Source organism: Schistocerca americana, chromosome 8 (assembly GCF_021461395.2).
Source record: "Schistocerca americana isolate TAMUIC-IGC-003095 chromosome 8, iqSchAmer2.1, whole genome shotgun sequence".
NCBI classification, from domain to species: domain Eukaryota; kingdom Metazoa; phylum Arthropoda; class Insecta; order Orthoptera; family Acrididae; genus Schistocerca; species Schistocerca americana.
The window spans coordinates 151,174,254-151,191,659 of NC_060126.1; the positions used below are offsets into that span (position 1 = coordinate 151,174,254).

General features: G+C 45.0%; 1 protein-coding gene and 1 non-coding gene across 4 annotated transcripts in view; one reads left to right on the forward strand and one right to left on the reverse strand.

The window, feature by feature from the left end:
* Positions 1–17,406, reverse strand: part of LOC124545307 (homeobox protein PKNOX1-like) — a 723,840-nt gene that overhangs the window by 215,814 nt on the left and 490,620 nt on the right. The window lies entirely within an intron of this gene.
* On the forward strand, positions 8,747–8,821 carry Trnas-uga. The gene has a single exon. It is a non-coding gene; the product is annotated as a tRNA-Ser (tRNA).

The window sequence follows — 17,406 nt, forward strand, 5'->3', positions numbered from 1 at the left end:
TGTAGTTATGTTACACGAAAAATATTTCTTTTGTCATTTAGTATCCGACTTAAAACTTAAAACATTCTCGCAAGTCTATGAATACCCGGCACCGATTTCTTGCAGTATCAGTATCGATAATAGGCAAAAATTGTCGAAATTCTCGATTCCCAGGACTGATGGACTGTCTGTACACATAAGGTTGTACTGAATTTTCAGAACGCAAGTCTTACTCGTACATGGCCATTTTTTTGTTTTTTTTTTTCTTGTTTAATATGCAAATGTAGAGAAACCATGATATAAATGGGGTGAAAATAACACGAAGGAAGCACATTCAGTTCCAAGATGTAAACTAGGTAACTAGGTGATAGATTTAAAGCCTTTCGGAAAAACAATACTGTGACCATGGAACCTAATTTAGAACACAATAAGGTTTTTTTTTTTTTAGATCTCTGAGAGATGAACAGGAAACGCCAGTGTACGATCAAAGAATCCTTCGAAGAAGACTGGAGTCAATGCCACGTTTTTGAGGATTGGGCCCACGAGAACTGTGTCCATATACTCGCTAGTCGTGATAAATATTTTACTAAGGATAAACTAATTTTGATTTGGTATTCTGTTCAGAACTTTAACTTTACAACTTTATTATGAATTCTTGCTTGTTCGAAAGTATTTTCTCCGACGGTGAAACCTCTGTCTTTTCGCGGAACACTATCGAGAAACTTTAGAGAACCGGCATTTGAAGCTCACTGCAGAACGATTCTATTGCGCCAGCATATATTTCGTGTAAGGACCGCGAAGATAGGATCAATTACGGCTCGTAAGGAGTCCCTAGCTCTATTTGCGAGTGGAAGAGGAAGGGAAATGACCAGTAGTTGTCCAAGATACCCTCTGACTTGCGGAGCATGTATGTAGATGTAGACATGAAATTTGTTTTTTATAACTTTTAATGACCAAGTTGAAACTTTTTTGTAACAAAAATGTTTTTACACGTTACTGTTTCATGTTCGATACATACCTCTAGAGCCTTAAACGATCGAAATTTAAAGAGTGGAAAAAATATTAAAATAGCAATGAACGTATATTCTTAGGGCACTGAGTTTTATACACAGGGGTCCAAAAAAATGCATCCACTATTTAAAAGACCATAACTGGTAAACTAATTGACGGAGTTGTCTCATCTTTGGTAGTGTAATAGTTTCGGCAATCGCCACACAACCGTTGTATTGCGTTCTTTTGTTTTGTCAATGACAGTCGCCAGATAGCCAATGTTTTGTTCTTAGTTGCACCTAGTTACTCGAGTAAACATGGCTGCCGCAAGGCTTACATTCGATTAAAGGAAGTCAGTTCTGAAGTGGTATTTTAAGTACGAAAACATTAATAAGGTTCAACGGCAATGGCGAAATGAGTATCAAACAGAGCCACCGACACGTTAAACGTTTCGTCGCATTCAAGACAAATTTGAAGCCGAAGGCTGTGTTAAAGGTGTACACAAACAACGATCTGGATGACCTGTAACAGTAACAAGTCCAGCTAACTCTTGTCGTGTGTTACAATAATTCACTCGCTCACCACAGAAGTGTGTGAGACAGTGTGCCCGTGAAACTGGAGTGAGTCGCTCAAGTGTTCGGCGAATTTTGAAGACAGCAAAGTGGAAGTGCTACATCCAACGATTGCTACACGCAATGAACGTGGACTACCCAGATGTTTACTAACATGGAGCGCAATGATGAAGAGTTTGCAGAGATGATTGTGTGGTCTCATGAGGCACAGTTCAAACTCAATGGTACAGTAAATCGCCACAATTGCATCTACTGGTCCGCTGAAAATCCGAACGTCCATGTAGACAAAGCTGTGAATTTGCCAGGAGTAAATGTGTGGTGTGGGTTGCCTTACCGGGGCTAGATTGGGCCATTCTTCTTTGACAGCACAGTTACCGGTGAGGTGTACCTTCACAAGCTTCAGACATCCATTTTACCTGCCATCCGAGACTTGTATGGAGACGCAATAGTTTACTTTCAATAAGATGGTGCCTCAGCCCACTACCAAAATCGTGTTAGGGCGTATCTCGACGAAAATCTGCCAGGAAGATGGATAGACCGTAGAGGTGCTGTGGAGTATCCACCACGTTCTCCAGACCTAACCCCTCTGGACTTTTAGCTGTGGGGAACACTAAATGACGTCGTTTATCGACAAAAGCCACGCACATTGGATGAACTTCGAGAATCCATCGTACATTCATGTGCAAATGTCCAACTGAACACGTTGCAGTCAGTAGTTCGTGCTGCAGTTCGGCGACATCGTTTGTGTGTGATCATTTCGAACACCTACAGTGATATCTTAAGTTGGACTTTACGCTACACTTTCACCAAAAATGAGACAACTCCGTCAATTAGTTTGCAAGTTATGGACTTTTAAACAGTAGATACAGTTTTTGGGACCCCTCTGTATTTCTATGACGTAACGTATTATAGTGCTGTTTAATTTGAAAAATTTTCGAATACAGCCTCCAAAAAATTTATAATTTCGGAAAACCTTACGTCTCCGATACTATCAGTGACCTTCCTCTATCAGCAACAGAAAACAACACCATGATGCGGTAACAAACACGTCGGATGGGCTGTTGTCTGACCACCGTCAAAGATGAACAGTAAAAGGAACGCGACGCCGCTACATAGGTCCGCCTGCGTTTCTGTTTTTTTTTTTTTTTGATACAGTTAGGATTGTATTTTGTTACTGGGATGGAACAGGGTAGCTGGGGGGGAGGACAGAAGCCCGCTGTGGACAACGGACTGGATGGCGCCTGTAAGACGGGCGGATGTTTCGTCTATCAGCTGATACGCAACTCGCCCCGCCGAGAGCAAACAAAGTCAAACAAAAGCTCAGCGTTGCGCCGTTTCTTTTGCTCTCCTCCTCCTCCTCCTCCTCCTCCTACTTCTTTTTGCTCCTGCTGCCTCGCGGACATTGCATGCCAGCGCGCTCGGCCAAATAAGTTTACGCTGCTCCGCACAAGGCGGAATGAATGTCCTATTAAAAGTTTTATTAAGTACAAGGCTTTATGGCGGCTCGTCATTCTTAAACCCAATCTCGTAGCTTCCCGTCGCACACTAGGAGTCCGTCCAGAGGCGCTTGTGTCCTAAGTCCACGTTAGCCCGCAGGAAATATGAGAAACACTGTCAGCAGAAAAAAAAGAAGAAAAGAAACAAAAAGGCGCATTCTGTACGGCGCGGGGCTCATTCCTCGAGCGCGGCATCTAGCTAGGTATGCCCGGCACAAGCAGCTTTTCTTACTAAATGTGTACGTGATGAAAGCAAAAGCAGCTAACAAAGGTTTTCAGTAACTCATAATACGGCAACGAGCGAGTGCTTTGATGTTGACCAAGTCTATAATGTATTTCGCGTCGCCGGTGCTGAACAGCTTTAATAAAGGTTAGGAACTGCGCTATATATATACTGCTGTAGCTAGTTTTTCAATCCATTTGTCACACTATGACCATTCTCAGGCCATAAAAGACACATTTAACTGCGCATTTCAAAACCATAAATAATTAAAATATTGAAATGCTCCACCGTCTTATCCTGTCTATCAACACGCTTAGAACAACCATTGCGTCTTGTTCCAGATGTGTTAACAGTTTACACTGGAAGACAGAAGTACATGATTGCATGGAGCATTTTTGGATTCTATTAGTTCTTGGAATTGTTGATTGTACAGTTAAATATGTTGTTTACGGCCCGCGAATGGTCACAGCGTGCCCAAAATCGTACGAAAAATAAGTACAGCTGCCTCTGAGACTACGTTCCCACATACCTAGGTACAGAAGCAAATACTGCTTTTAAAACGAAATTTGCAGTATTTGGTTCAAATGGCTCTGAGCACTATGGGACTCAACTGCTGAGGTCATTAGTCCCCTAGAACTTAGAACTAGTTAAACCTAACTAACCTAAGGACATCACAAGCATCCATGCCCGAGGCAGGATTCGAACCTGCGACCGTAGCGGTCTTGCGGTTCCAGACTGCAGCGCCTTTAACCGCACGGCCACTTCGGCCGGCTTGCAGTATTTAATAAGATAAAGGTCTATAGCGATTTGGCACTTGGTACGCTTGTAACTGATTATTTCACAAAAATTCACGTGAAACTTGCTAAACTTGCGAACGAAGACAACTACTATGGAGATGAAGAAAGTTGAGTGCTCAACTTCCCGTCGATGGCTTGCTCGTTGCAGATGAAACAACTGTCCATTGCCCAGTGGAGTCGTAAAGTTTGAGCTGTTTTCTTGAGTGTTGAAGTATTAATTTTCCGTGCTGTTACATTCGGCTGTACAGTTCACGTGTTTTCCATCTGTTTTTCGCGAAATGCCTAACTGTAAATGTTGACAAGTTTTATATCACAGCCCCCTAACAAGAATTATGGAATTGCACCATAAGATACATAGCTCCTTGTGTAGAGACTTTCGGGCTAAGAGGTCGTGGTCAGTGCATCAAACTATTCCCCACCCTTTCGTTCTCGTGTGCGAAGGACATCTCCAAAGATAACGAACTAACAACCTGTGTAAGTATCAACTACAGCCTCTCGTTCCGGAAATGTTAATAGAGTGAACACCCACAGTGGAAGACTTCACTTTCTTAGCACATTGACCAATTTAACAACCTAAAGTTACTTCAGTATAACGGTGCATACGCTCCACGAGTATTAACTATACAGTAAAATATTTGTTTAACATCATTTGCTGAACAATGTGTTTGCGAAACATTAAAGAGTGTTAACATTAGGTGGAACACCCTGTATAATAATAACACAACAAAGTAGTGTTCTAAACCAGATACAGAGCCGTATAAGCTATGAAACAACGGAATTTCGCATTCGAGCTATCGCAGTTCGAAAGGCCATTCCGTTTCACTGAGGACCATCACACTGTTTTTGTTGACAGATACACAGTGTACCAGATTCGTTTTCCCCCTTTCCTGTTCCGCAACATTGCGGTTACAACGTGTGATGCGTTTGTGTTGAAGGAAGTACTATCTTTCTTGGTCCGTTTGGGTTCAAATGGTTCAAATGGCTCTGAGCACTATGGGACTTAACATCTTACGTCATCAGTCCCCTAGAACTTAGAACTACTTAAACCTAATTAACCTAAGGACATCACACACATCCATGCCCAAGGCAGAATTCGAACCTGCGACCGTAGCAGTCCCGCGGTTCCGGACTGCAGCGCCTAGAACCGCACGACCGGCGCGGTCGGCGCGGTCCGTTTGGGAACGTGGGCACTCTGAACACTGCGGTTTGATGACTTTTCTGATCACACTCACACACACACACACACACACACACACACACACACACACACACACACACACAAACAAACAAACAAACAAGAAACGTACCTGAGTACCTTTGTTCTGTACCTACCTGGTTTGCTTGGATCATTCGCTATTACAACTGGTAACACACCAAAAGACTGGTCACCGCAATTTTCTGGACTACTTCATCCTGTGGAGCATACTTTTCCAAAGCGATTCACACTAGCGTTGGTGAGGCCTAATCAAGCATTGCGAGTACATGCAGCCCATACAAAGAAAAATCAATAGAACTAAATTCAGACCAGACTGTGACAGCTGATTAAATTACGAATCGAATGACTATGATCACAGGGTCATTACATGTATACTGAGAAAGTACATAAACTTTTTCACAATTTTTTGCCCTTCGGACAGTGTCCATTCAGCCATCTCAACAGTGGGATGTCAACTATGACGATAGAAAGTTAGGGCAATGCAACACCCAGTGCCCGACGCGGAGAAAATCTCAGATGCATAAATTCAACATGCCAATATCATCCAATAAATTAATTCCGCGCGAATTTCAGAAACTGTAAACGTATTGTGAAACGATAGAAGTTTCAGATAGCGATTTCTGAATAATTATGCGATTAAGGTTTAATAAAAATCCCAATACGGTTAGGAAAACTGTTTGGTAAAAAATTGGTTCGTGGCACAAGCAGTCGCGGAAGAAGACATTTATCTACACAGTGAAACACAGCTAAGCGTCACGTTTCGAAACTGCGTATTCGTTCCCATTGCGACCGATGAGTTTGAAATTCCCCCACTGTTACAAAGTGCCTCTGTAATGGCGCAAAAGCGTGGTGCTCTGTACGTACCGACGTATGGGTATGCATAAAATAGAAAAGGGTGCCTCTAACACGACCCACCCTCAGTGTCACCCGCGCTTCTTTGTTTGGAACTTTAAAAATTCCCCCGTAAAGATACAGCCATTCACGAATTCCTAGGCACCGGCTGACAGGCAGCCGCTCCAATACACGTCAGGTGAGAACCGCCACGTCCCCTAACTAGTGCCTGCTGGCCGCATGCGAAATCTCAGGGATTTCGAGAAGGCTGCCTGTCACTGCAAAGAACCAACGAATGGCTACCACTGTACAGAAACATTTTGAAAGTGCTCAATGAATGTAAGAGTGCACCGTGGATCTTGTCGAACGAGAGGAGGAACTTACAGATTTCCTTTGCAGTTTAATTCACACGGCGCATCCGCTGCGCCCCCTCCATGTGGGTGTTGAAGGTGTGAGGTGTTGGTAATATGGGAGTGGGTGCGTGACGTCCTTCCCAGCGTGTGACACCTCCATGGTGGCGTTGGACACAACTGTGGTGACATTCGGTGCTAATGTTACATCATTGTCCCGCCTTACACCTCACATGAACTTCAGAGCTGCAGCCTTTTTTTCGTATGTGTCGACACATTGCTGATTGCAGCGTCGCCGAGCCCGATGATGACGTAGCATGGCACCACGCATCTGCATAATTGCTAAGGAAGCTTATTGACACCTTTAAGCCAAATTTCAAACTTCTGCGTCGCAGCGGAGGAGAACTGCTGGATTTTTAAAATGTGACCCTTTAATTGTGGTGTACACTGTACCTGTCCTCACGTTTGCGCAACCCTAGAACCAAAAGCTATGATTTATCCATGCAGGTGGATGATTCATGTTATAAAACGGCCGGAGACACTGCGCTCAGCCTCATTCCTCACATTGCTCCTCTCAGTTGTCTCTCATTCGTGTATCGTGGCTTATTCGTCCCTTGTTAACGTGAACACCCAAAACTGGCGAAGCAGTCTGCCGCTATGCTCGGTAACACCAAGCTCTGACCTCCGTTACCTTGGAATCATATTCGCTGAGTCCAGCCTTGCTGTTAATTCCGTGGCGTCGCGAGAATAGAGTATCGACGCGAGAGAGTTGAGGCCACGCACGCCCGAGGTCGTCACTACGAGCTGCCTGCCACCTACACTGGTGCCCAAAATTAAAGCAACAAAGGGGTTTCAAAAAATGGTTCAAATGGCTCTGAGCACTATGGGACTTAACTTCTAAGCGGTCGCGAGGTTCCGGACTGAAGCGCCTAGAAGCGTTCGGCCACAGCGATCGGCCTTGCGGAGTATAGATGTAGTTGTACAGGTTACCAAATTGGGGAAAACGGGATCTTTAGGCTCCCCTGAATCCAGCCGTAGGCAAAAACACAACGCGGTTCCAGATAACAAAGGGGTTTATTTTGCCACGAAACAGTATAAAGAGGTAATAGTAAAGTAGAAACAATGCAAAGAATACACAACATAAATAACTGCTATATTGATTACGGTAGACGAAAATGTTCTTCTTTTTTTCCAACTTAACGGATTTGCACACACATTCCGACAACTGGTTAATGTGCTCAATATGGGGCTGTGCCCACCTCTGGCAGCAATACAGGCCCGACAACGACAGGGCATGCGGTGAATGATGTGATCAGTCCCGCGTTGAGGCAATAAAAGCTATTCTTCCTGCAGAGCTGCTCGCAGTCTTGGATAGTGGTTGGTGGGTGATGAGGTGATGCAAGCCGTGATGGATCCCAGACATGCATGGGATTCAAATCGGGAGAACGAGTACGCCACGCCATGCGTGCATTATCTGTTTCCAAGAGAATTTCAACCACCTGTTCTCTATAAGGTCGGGCGTTATCTATCGTCCATCAATACGAAGTCTGGGCCCGCAGCACCTCGCAACAACCGCGAATGAGGTCCCAAGACCTCGCCACGATACCTGACAGCAGTTAAACCTTGCCGATTCACCCTTGCAGTTCCATGAAAAGCGGTTCGAGTGGTAAACGTCATCCCTGCCCACACTACTAGTGATCCTCCTCCATACAGGACTCTTTCCACAATGTTTGGGTGCCGAAATCGTGTTCCACGCTCCTTCCAGACGCGAATGCTTGGAGAATCACTCTCCAGACCAAGACGGGACTCATCAGCGAAAAGAACTAATCACAACAATTAGATGTTCCGCGGGAATGCATCGTTCTTGTATACCAGTCGTCGTCGCGTCCTTAGCCAATTGTCGCCTTTCTCGTTCCCCACAATCCCAGCTTGGTGCTAGACCGACACAAATGAGATCCCCTTGAACATTCTGGAAAATAGTACTGACTAGAGAACTAATAAAGCCCATCTTGAATTGTTTGGTTGGTAGGCTGTACGTAATATTAAAAGTAATAAAAATGTTATTACAGATATATATTGTCACAACGAATATCGTAATGGACTAATTTGGTGCAACTCACTCCGCAGCATAGTAAAAATCTCATTCTGGAAACATCCCCCAGGCTGTGGCTAAGCCATGTCTCCGCAATATCCTTTCTTTCTGCAGGGTTCGCAGGAGAGCTTCTGTAAAGTTTGGAAGGTATGAGGCGACGTACTGGCAGAAGTAAAGCTGTGAGGACGGGGCGTGAGTCGTGCTTGGGTAGCTCAGTTGGTAGAGCACTTGCCCGTGAAAGGCAAAGGTCCCGAGTTCGAGTCTCGGTCCGGCACACAATTTTAATCTGCCAGGAAGTTTCATATCAGCGCACTCTCCGCTGCAGAGTGAAAATCTCATTCTGACGACAGCAGGTATTCGGTACGCCATGAAGTCTTGGTGACAGGTGAACTTCTCTGGAGGTAAGAAACTGCTTATCTTCGATTAGGGAAGGAAGCGACAGTTAAAGGGAGACTAATCCCAGAAGTTATGACCCACCTTGGGTGATGGCCCGCGCCGCGCTGTCTGTCTATTATCGCCAACCAGCAGCGCTAGTTAGTTATTGCTAGAATACTGATCGTTCTTCCTGCTTTGCTATCCCTGTTTAACTTGCCTGCTAATAAAGCCCATCTTGAACTGTTCAGTTGAGGGGGGCTGTGTGTAATACTAAATGTAATAAAAAAACGTCCTTACGAATACATATCGTTACAATGAATATCGTAATGGACTGACTTGGAGCAAATCACTTGGAAGTGCACTCAATTTTTCCGCTTTAAAACATTAATGTTCAGAGATGAAGCAAATCGACCTTTCTACCAAGGTTGTCGTTGCTTGAAACAGCTAATGAGCAAAATTTGTTTGGGTTAATACCATATACACAAATCAAAAACGATTCTGGAAACACGTAACGACCCACCAGAGAAAGTACACCTGAAGACTATTAGGAGAGGCGCCTGGTATATAGTGGCGAAGAGCACTCATGTCTTTGCTAATAATTTGTTATATACTTACAAAATTTCAGAAAAATAAATTTATGCATACTTTAGACTTAGATATGACGACGGGTGTCTCTCCTAAGACTCGTCACGCCCATTTTCTCTGGTGTTTCGGCAGATCACTGTATTTGTATTGTGCAGCCGGAGTTAGCCAAAGTAACTGCTACTTGTCACGTCTTCCATGCGTCGCCCATTGTAAACATAAAGCGTCCGTTTGTTTCCTATTACAAAGAAAATTATTTTTAAATCTGAATATTATGTTCCCATTCGATAGTGCGCTTCCAAATCACTCTAGCTTCACATTTGTTTCATCGATATGTATTAACAGGGACAGTAAAACATGACTAATAAACAATAGGGCTACATGTCTAGCGGTAGCAATTAGCGCGGGCCAGCGCAATGCTGTCGCTGATTGAGTACTGGCTATTTTTCGAGTTTTGCTGTCACTGTTAAAACATATCGATCACACAAATAACGCACTAGACCAAGGGTGGGCAATAGTTTTAGTTCGGAGGCCACTTTGTGGAAACAGAGGTTAGCAAAGGGCCGCAAATTTTAAAATGACTGCATGGATTTTAACTTCGCATTTCAGCAAACTGTTACACTAAAAATTCTGACTGTCTCACCTGCAGTGGACAAATCTGGGACCGTTCTATCGACTGGGCTAGTATAATTCCGATTTAAAAACCATTTTGTTTGTAAGGGAAGCAAACCAACGCTTTCTGTTTACACCGGGCGTCGTATGAACGACGTGACGAGCAGTATTTGTTTGGCCTGGCTACAGCTACACAGTGCAAAAACGAAATTGCAAATATCTGCTGAAACACCAGAGAAAATGCGCCTGACGATTCTTAGGAGGGACACTGTGTATAAGTAGTTTCTCTCCCACACGCTGACATATTTGCTGACATATTGATCGACGATAAATTAACACAACACAAAAAAGAAGTATATTTGCATTCGCATGATGAGACTTAAACAAAAAACAAAAACCTGTAATCAGGATAACGACGTAGAGTCCCTCTGCTCTACTAGACTGATATGTTAATCACTGCGTCACCCTGCTCGGTGGAGCAACTAAAATGTCATAATCTTATGCTTAAAAATTGCCTAACACCGAAATTACAAACGCAAAATAAAATTCTAACAGTTGAAAGCAAGATGTAATTCTTTAAAATAAAGATGCATGCATTGCGTGTAAATCGAAGCCGCAATGAACATTGTCACTAATGCACACAGGAATGAAAGTCCTAACGAAGAAAGAACACTATGAATCCGAATACCCCCACAAACATGCGTTTTTCATATTAGGTGCATTGTGCTGCCACCTACTTCCAGATATGGCATATCAGCGACCTCAGAAGTCATTAGACATCGTGAAAGAGCTGATAGGGCGCTCCGCGGAACTCATGGACTTCGAACGTGGTCAGGGGATGGGGTGTTGCTTGTGTCATACGTCTATACGCGAGACTTCCACCCTCCTAAACATCCCTAGGTCCACTGTTTCCGATGTGATAGTGAAGTGGAAACGTGAAGGGACAGGTACAGCAGAAACGCTTACAAGCCAAGCACGTCTGCTGACTGACGGAGACCGCCGACAGTTGAAGAGGGTCGTAATGTGTAATAGGCAGACATCTATCCAGACCGTAACACAGGAATTCCAAATGCATCAGGAGCCACTGCAAGTACCAAGACAGTTAGGCGGGAGGTGAGGAAACTTGAATTTCATAGTCGAGCGGCTGCTCATAAGCCACACATCACGCCGGTAAATGCCAAACAACGCCACGCTTGGTGTAAGGAGCGTAAACATTGGGCGATTGAACAGTGGAAAAACGTTGTGTGGAGTGACGAATCACGGTACACAATGTGGCGATCCGTTGGCAGGGTGTGGGTATGGCGAATGACCGTTGAACGTCATCTGCCAGCGTGTGTAGTGCCAACAGTAAAATTCGGAGGCGGTGGTGTTATGGTGTGGTCGTGTTTTTCATGGAGGGGCCTTGTACCCATTGTTTTTCGTCGCATTATGACAGCACAGGCCTACATTAATGTTTTAAGCAGCTTCTTATTTCCCACTGTTGAAGAGCAATTCGGGGACGGCGATTGCATCTTTCAATATGATCGAGCACCTTTTCATAATGCACGGCCTGCACAGAGTCCTGACCTGAATCCTATAGAACACCTTTGGGATGTTTTGGAACGGCGACTTCGTGCCAGGCCTCACCGATCGACATCGATACCTCTCCTCAGTGCAGGACTCCGTGAAGAATGGGCTGCCGTTTCCCAAGTAACCTTCCAGAACTTGATTGAATTTATGCCTACGACTGTCGAAGCAAGTCACCAAGGCTAAGGGTGGGCAAACACCATACTGAATTCCAGCATTACCGATGGAGGGCGGCACGAACTTTTAAGTCGTTTGCAGCTTTTGATCACATAGTGCGTGTTTCAAGAACAGTATCCAGTTTCGTAGTTTCACAGTAATGTCAGTTTTACCCTTTACTTGTAACTGGATATCTGAGCGATATTTAAAACACTGAAATCGCGGCGGATTTTAGAATGCTGTTGCACAGAACCAGAATTTTTCCGCGTCCAGTCCCGGTATTTCAGAGAATTATGAGAACCAATATTTATTTGGCATATTTATGTCAACATGCGGTTCCACAGAAAGAAGTAAACTGTTTCATTTATGTTAAGTATAACAATAAAATGTTCGAATAAAATAAACAATGAAAATTGCGGCGTTATTTGCCGTGTCACTAACGTCAACTAAAGATCACCTTGCGGAATCGTCGGAAACATAACCGAAAGCATTTATCATCGTAGTAGTGTAAGACGTTAACTTGATACTGCTGTAAAAGTCTGTGCTGATACGCAAATGAGGCTGATGTTAGCCAATTATACGACTTCCGACGCTGTTAATGAGCGGCATCACATCACGCGCCCTGACCTCAGTGATTAGCCGACAGCAAATTGTTGGCACCACTCACAAATGTTCATCGACGTGGAAAATAATCGACAAGCTTCTTATTTTGTAGTTCACGAGTGCTGTTGTAACAAATTCAGCTCTATAGCGGCTGACGACTTCACTCACAAAAAGACTGCATAACGAAAACAAGAGATAGAAACGTCTTTCATAACATGGAAGATTGTCGGGATATGCACTCACTCTCGTGTGCTTCATTTGCTGGACTTCGCGATGAAGCACGCTGTTATACTGAAATGAAGCAGTTTTTAAAGCAGGTCGGATAGTGAAGCCACGGACAGAAATCTGAAGATTGTGCAAGCAATACGGCGGATGGTTCGTGGTGTACCACTCTCTCTTCCTCCATTTTGTGTTCCAGTTGCCGATGGCGCGTGGGTAAAACGATAGTTCATAAGCCTCCCTGTGAGCTCGTCTTGCGTGGCTAATTTTACCTTCATGGTTTTTTTCGCAAAATATACGAGGGTCATCTAGAAATGAAATTTACCTATTTTTAAGCCGGCCGGTGTGGCCGAGCGGTTTTAGGCACTACAGTCTGGAACCGCGAGACCGCTACGGTCGCAGGTTCGAATCCTGCCTCGGGCATGAATGTGTGTGATGTCCTTAGGTTGGTTAGGTTTAAGTAGTTCTAAGTTCTAGGGGACTGATGACCCCAGAAGTTAAGTCCCATAGTGCTCAGAGCCTATTTTTAAAGTAAACACATTTAGCCGGAAACACTGCGCATTCGTGACAAAGCTACTCCGTAATTATATGTAGCGGCTGTTGTCAGCAGTGGGTGAAAATGGCGGCTCTTATACGTCCTCCGCCGACTGCGAAGTTCGTTCTGAGATCAAGTTTCTTGATGCAGAAAACATAGCGATGAGTGAAATACGTCGAAAATGTGTCGCGAGTACGGGCCGAGGGTCATGAGCAAATATACGGTGTATCGCTGGTATTGGCAATTTTCCAAAGATGTCTTAACTGAAAGGGGCCAAGGCAACCGCTCCTCATCGGTGACGGCCTTGTGGAGCTGCTGCGCCAGCGGCTCTACGATTATCGATCTCGGCAACCATTTTCCGCAGATATCACGATCCTTGCAGTATGAAAAAGTTACTAAGCGTCAGCTGCCCAGATAAATATGTGCAAGAAAGGTGGCGAAAAACCTGACATCCGAACACAAAATGAATCACTTAGGATCAGCGTGACGATGGCTGCGACCTCCCGCGACAGGTTCGTCACGGGCAATAAGACCAGGGCTGCTCAATTTACCCCGGAAGTCAAGCGGTAACCCATGTATTGGCGTCACTGTTGATCTCCGGTCAAGGCAGAGAGCAAACGAACTGTGACAGTGCGGAATGTCATGTGTACAATGTTATGGGACAGGAAGGGCATTCTGCTCACTGACTTCCTGTCTAGAGGTGAGCCAGTGAACGCTGACCGTTACTGTGAAACAGAGCGGAAATTGCGATGTGTCAATCCAAACACGAGACAACGCCCTGTGCAGGTGCTCCATGACATTGCTCGCCCACTTACAGCTCGGCGTGCAAGTAGGGTGAAGGAGGTCAGCTGAGAGCTATTTTGTCGTCCACCGTACGGTCCTGGTCTTGCTCTCAGCGATTTCCATCTTTTCTTGCACCTATAGAAGTGAGTGTCCTACGGTCAGCATTTCCGCAATGGTTCCATTTCCAGGCAGCACATTTCTACTATGCGACGTGAAAACTGCGTCAGTTCTGATACTGATTATGGTGAATAACAGCTCGGAACGTACGCTCTCGAAGTTTTAATAGTAAACCACTCAGTTACACACAACGTCTCAATTATAGAATCTATCGTTGGACTTCTAAGATCACAAAAAATTTTACAATAACAGATACCAAAAATTAATTTGCTCCCAACAGTCAAAAGTGACAGAGAACCAGGCTGGATCAGTATTATTAAATGCAATCTACGTGTCGCCCTGACTGTCATAAATGTAACATGTGAATCAATAGTTGTTCTCTATACCTTACTCCTTTTGGGCTAAGTTTCTTTTCACAATTACTTACGTTAACAAATCTCAAAGCAACCGTTTGTTTAAAGCACATCTTACATTTCATACTGTAAAATGGTCGCGTAGTAAAGCACTGATTTTTCAGTATGTAACCCAGTATATCATTAAATTGACATCATCGACTTCCAAACCTCCAAAGACCCCTCATGTTGCTTACAATAAAAAAATCTGATTCATAAACGTCCTTTAAATCAATCTGGGTGACAGGTGACTGGCGATGTGGTCGTTATTGTATACCTCTTTCATGCTGTAAGTCTGTTTCATCTTGGCACTCACTCTACGCGAACAGTGCAGGAAAATAGCGAGGATTACCTCAGCCGCAGCCTAGGATAGGAGAGCCCTCTGTCCCCTCTCCGAACACATCTTGGCTGATGCAAAAATTCTAGCGTATAGCCGACAGTCTATCGTAGTATTGTCCGTAAGACGACAGCTCCTAGCGCTGCTGCTTCGCTGTAAACAAAGGACGATCGACATAGCAACGTCATCCGAGACAGAGTAACGTTACGACTCCATGAGTTGCCTCTGACGCTTTTCTTCGAGGAATCTGATCCTCAGTAGACAAAACCAAATTCGAAACATTCTCCTTTCAATAACTACTATGAGTAACCGCTACTCTGTTGAATGTATGCAAAACATCGCACTGTACCGGACATACGTTTTTCTTCTCGCCAGATGTAGCTACACAGCGTTAACGTAGCTTACATGCATAGTGCTGAGGGGAAAGCACATGTGCAAGTTTGTTATACGTAGGTATTCGCTCTGTACCGAATTGAATCATTAAAAATGTGTGGTAGTATATAGTGAAGCTGTGTAACGTGTCAGCAAAGTCTGTAATTTGTTCAAAGAGGGTGTTGCTGGTGACACAAAAATTGTATAATCTCTGAAGCATAGAGAAGAGGAACACCAAAGCAAAAATTGAATGATTCTAAGGAGCTAGCAGTTATGTACAATTTTCCAGTAACACACTCCTGGAAATTGAAATAAGAACACCGTGAATTCATTGTCCCAGGAAGGGGAAACTTTATTGACACATTCCTGGGGTCAGATACATCACATGATCACACTGACAGAACCACAGGCACATAGACACAGGCAACAGAGCATGCACAATGTCGGCACTAGTACAGTGTATATCCACCTTTCGCAGCAATGCAGGCTGCTATTCTCCCATGGAGACGATCGTAGAGATGCTGGATGTAGTCCTGTGGAACGGCTTGCCATGCCATTTCCACCTGGCGCCTCAGTTGGACCAGCGTTCGTGCTGGACGTGCAGACCGCGTGAGACGACGCTTTATCCAGTCCCAAACATGCTCAATGGGGGACAGATCCGGAGATCTTGCTGGCCAGGGTAGTTGACTTACACCTTCTAGAGCACGTTGGGTGGCACGGGATACATGCGGACGTGCATTGTCCTGTTGGAACAGCAAGTTCCCTTGCCGGTCTAGGAATGGTAGAACGATGGGTTCGATGACGGTTTGGATGTACCGTGCACTATTCAGTGTCCCCTCGACGATCACCAGTGGTGTACGGCCAGTGTAGGAGATCGCTCCCCACACCATGATGCCGGGTGTTGGCCTTGTGTGCCTCGGTCGTATGCAGTCCTGATTGTGGCGCTCACCTGCACGGCGCCAAACACGCATACGACCATCATTGGCACCAAGGCAGAAGCGACTCTCATCGCTGAAGACGACATGTCTCCATTCGTCCCTCCATTCACGCCTGTCGCGACACCACTGGAGGCAGGCTGCACGATGTTGGGGCATGAGCGGAAGACGGCCTAACGGCGTGCGGGAACGTAGCCCAGCTTCATGGAGACGGTTGCGAATGGTCCTCGCCGATACCCCAGGAGCAACAGTGTCCCTAATTTGCTGGGAAGTGGCGGTGCGGTCCCCTACGGCACTGCGTAGGATCCTACGGTCTTGGCGTTCATCTGTGCGTCGCTGCGGTCCGGTCCCAGGTCGACGGGCACGTGCACATTCCGCCGACCACTGGCGACAACATCGATGTACTGTGGAGACCTCACGCCCCACGTGTTGAGCAATTCGGCGGTACGTCCACCCGGCCTCCCGCATGCCCACTATATGCCCTCGCTCAAAGTCCGTCAACTGCACATACGGTTCACGTCCACGCTGTCGCGGCATGCTACCAGTGTTAAAGACTGCGATGGAGCTCCGTATGCCACGGCAAACTGGCTGACACTGACGGCGGCGGTGCACAAATGCTGCGCAGCTAGCGCCATTCGACGGCCAACACCGCGGTTCCTGGTGTGTCCGCTGTGCCGTGCGTGTGATCATTGCTTGTACAGCCCTCTCGCAGTGTCCGGAGCAAGTATGGTGGGTCTGACACACCGGTGTCAATGTGTTCTTTTTTCCATTTCCAGGAGTGTATTTCCAGTGTGTCATTATTTGCCAGTGATCTCAAAAACATACGCAGCATTAAACAAACGCCAAATGATCTCTCTAAATGTAACAAATCTGTAAAGTAACATTCCCATTCATGATGCTTTAGCTGTTGTTAAACAAAACCTAATAAAATATAAGAAGCTCTCCCCAGTACAAATCAGAGAAATCCTAAACCTTCTGGAACTGGTATAGAAATACAATTACTTCTCTTTCAATAGAAAACTCTACAAACAAACAAATGGGCTAGCTGTGGATGCTAGCATATCAGGAACTATAGCTGAAATATTCTTTAACCACCTAGAGCACAAACTTTTCACAAAAAACCAACATGCATTCAAAAAGTTCATCTCTACAGAAGATACGTCAACGATACATTTCCGATCATTTATGAAGAAAGTAAAGATGTCCAAGACATCCTCCAAACATTCAACAAAACGCACAAAAATACTAAATACACCCGTGAACAGGAAATAAATAA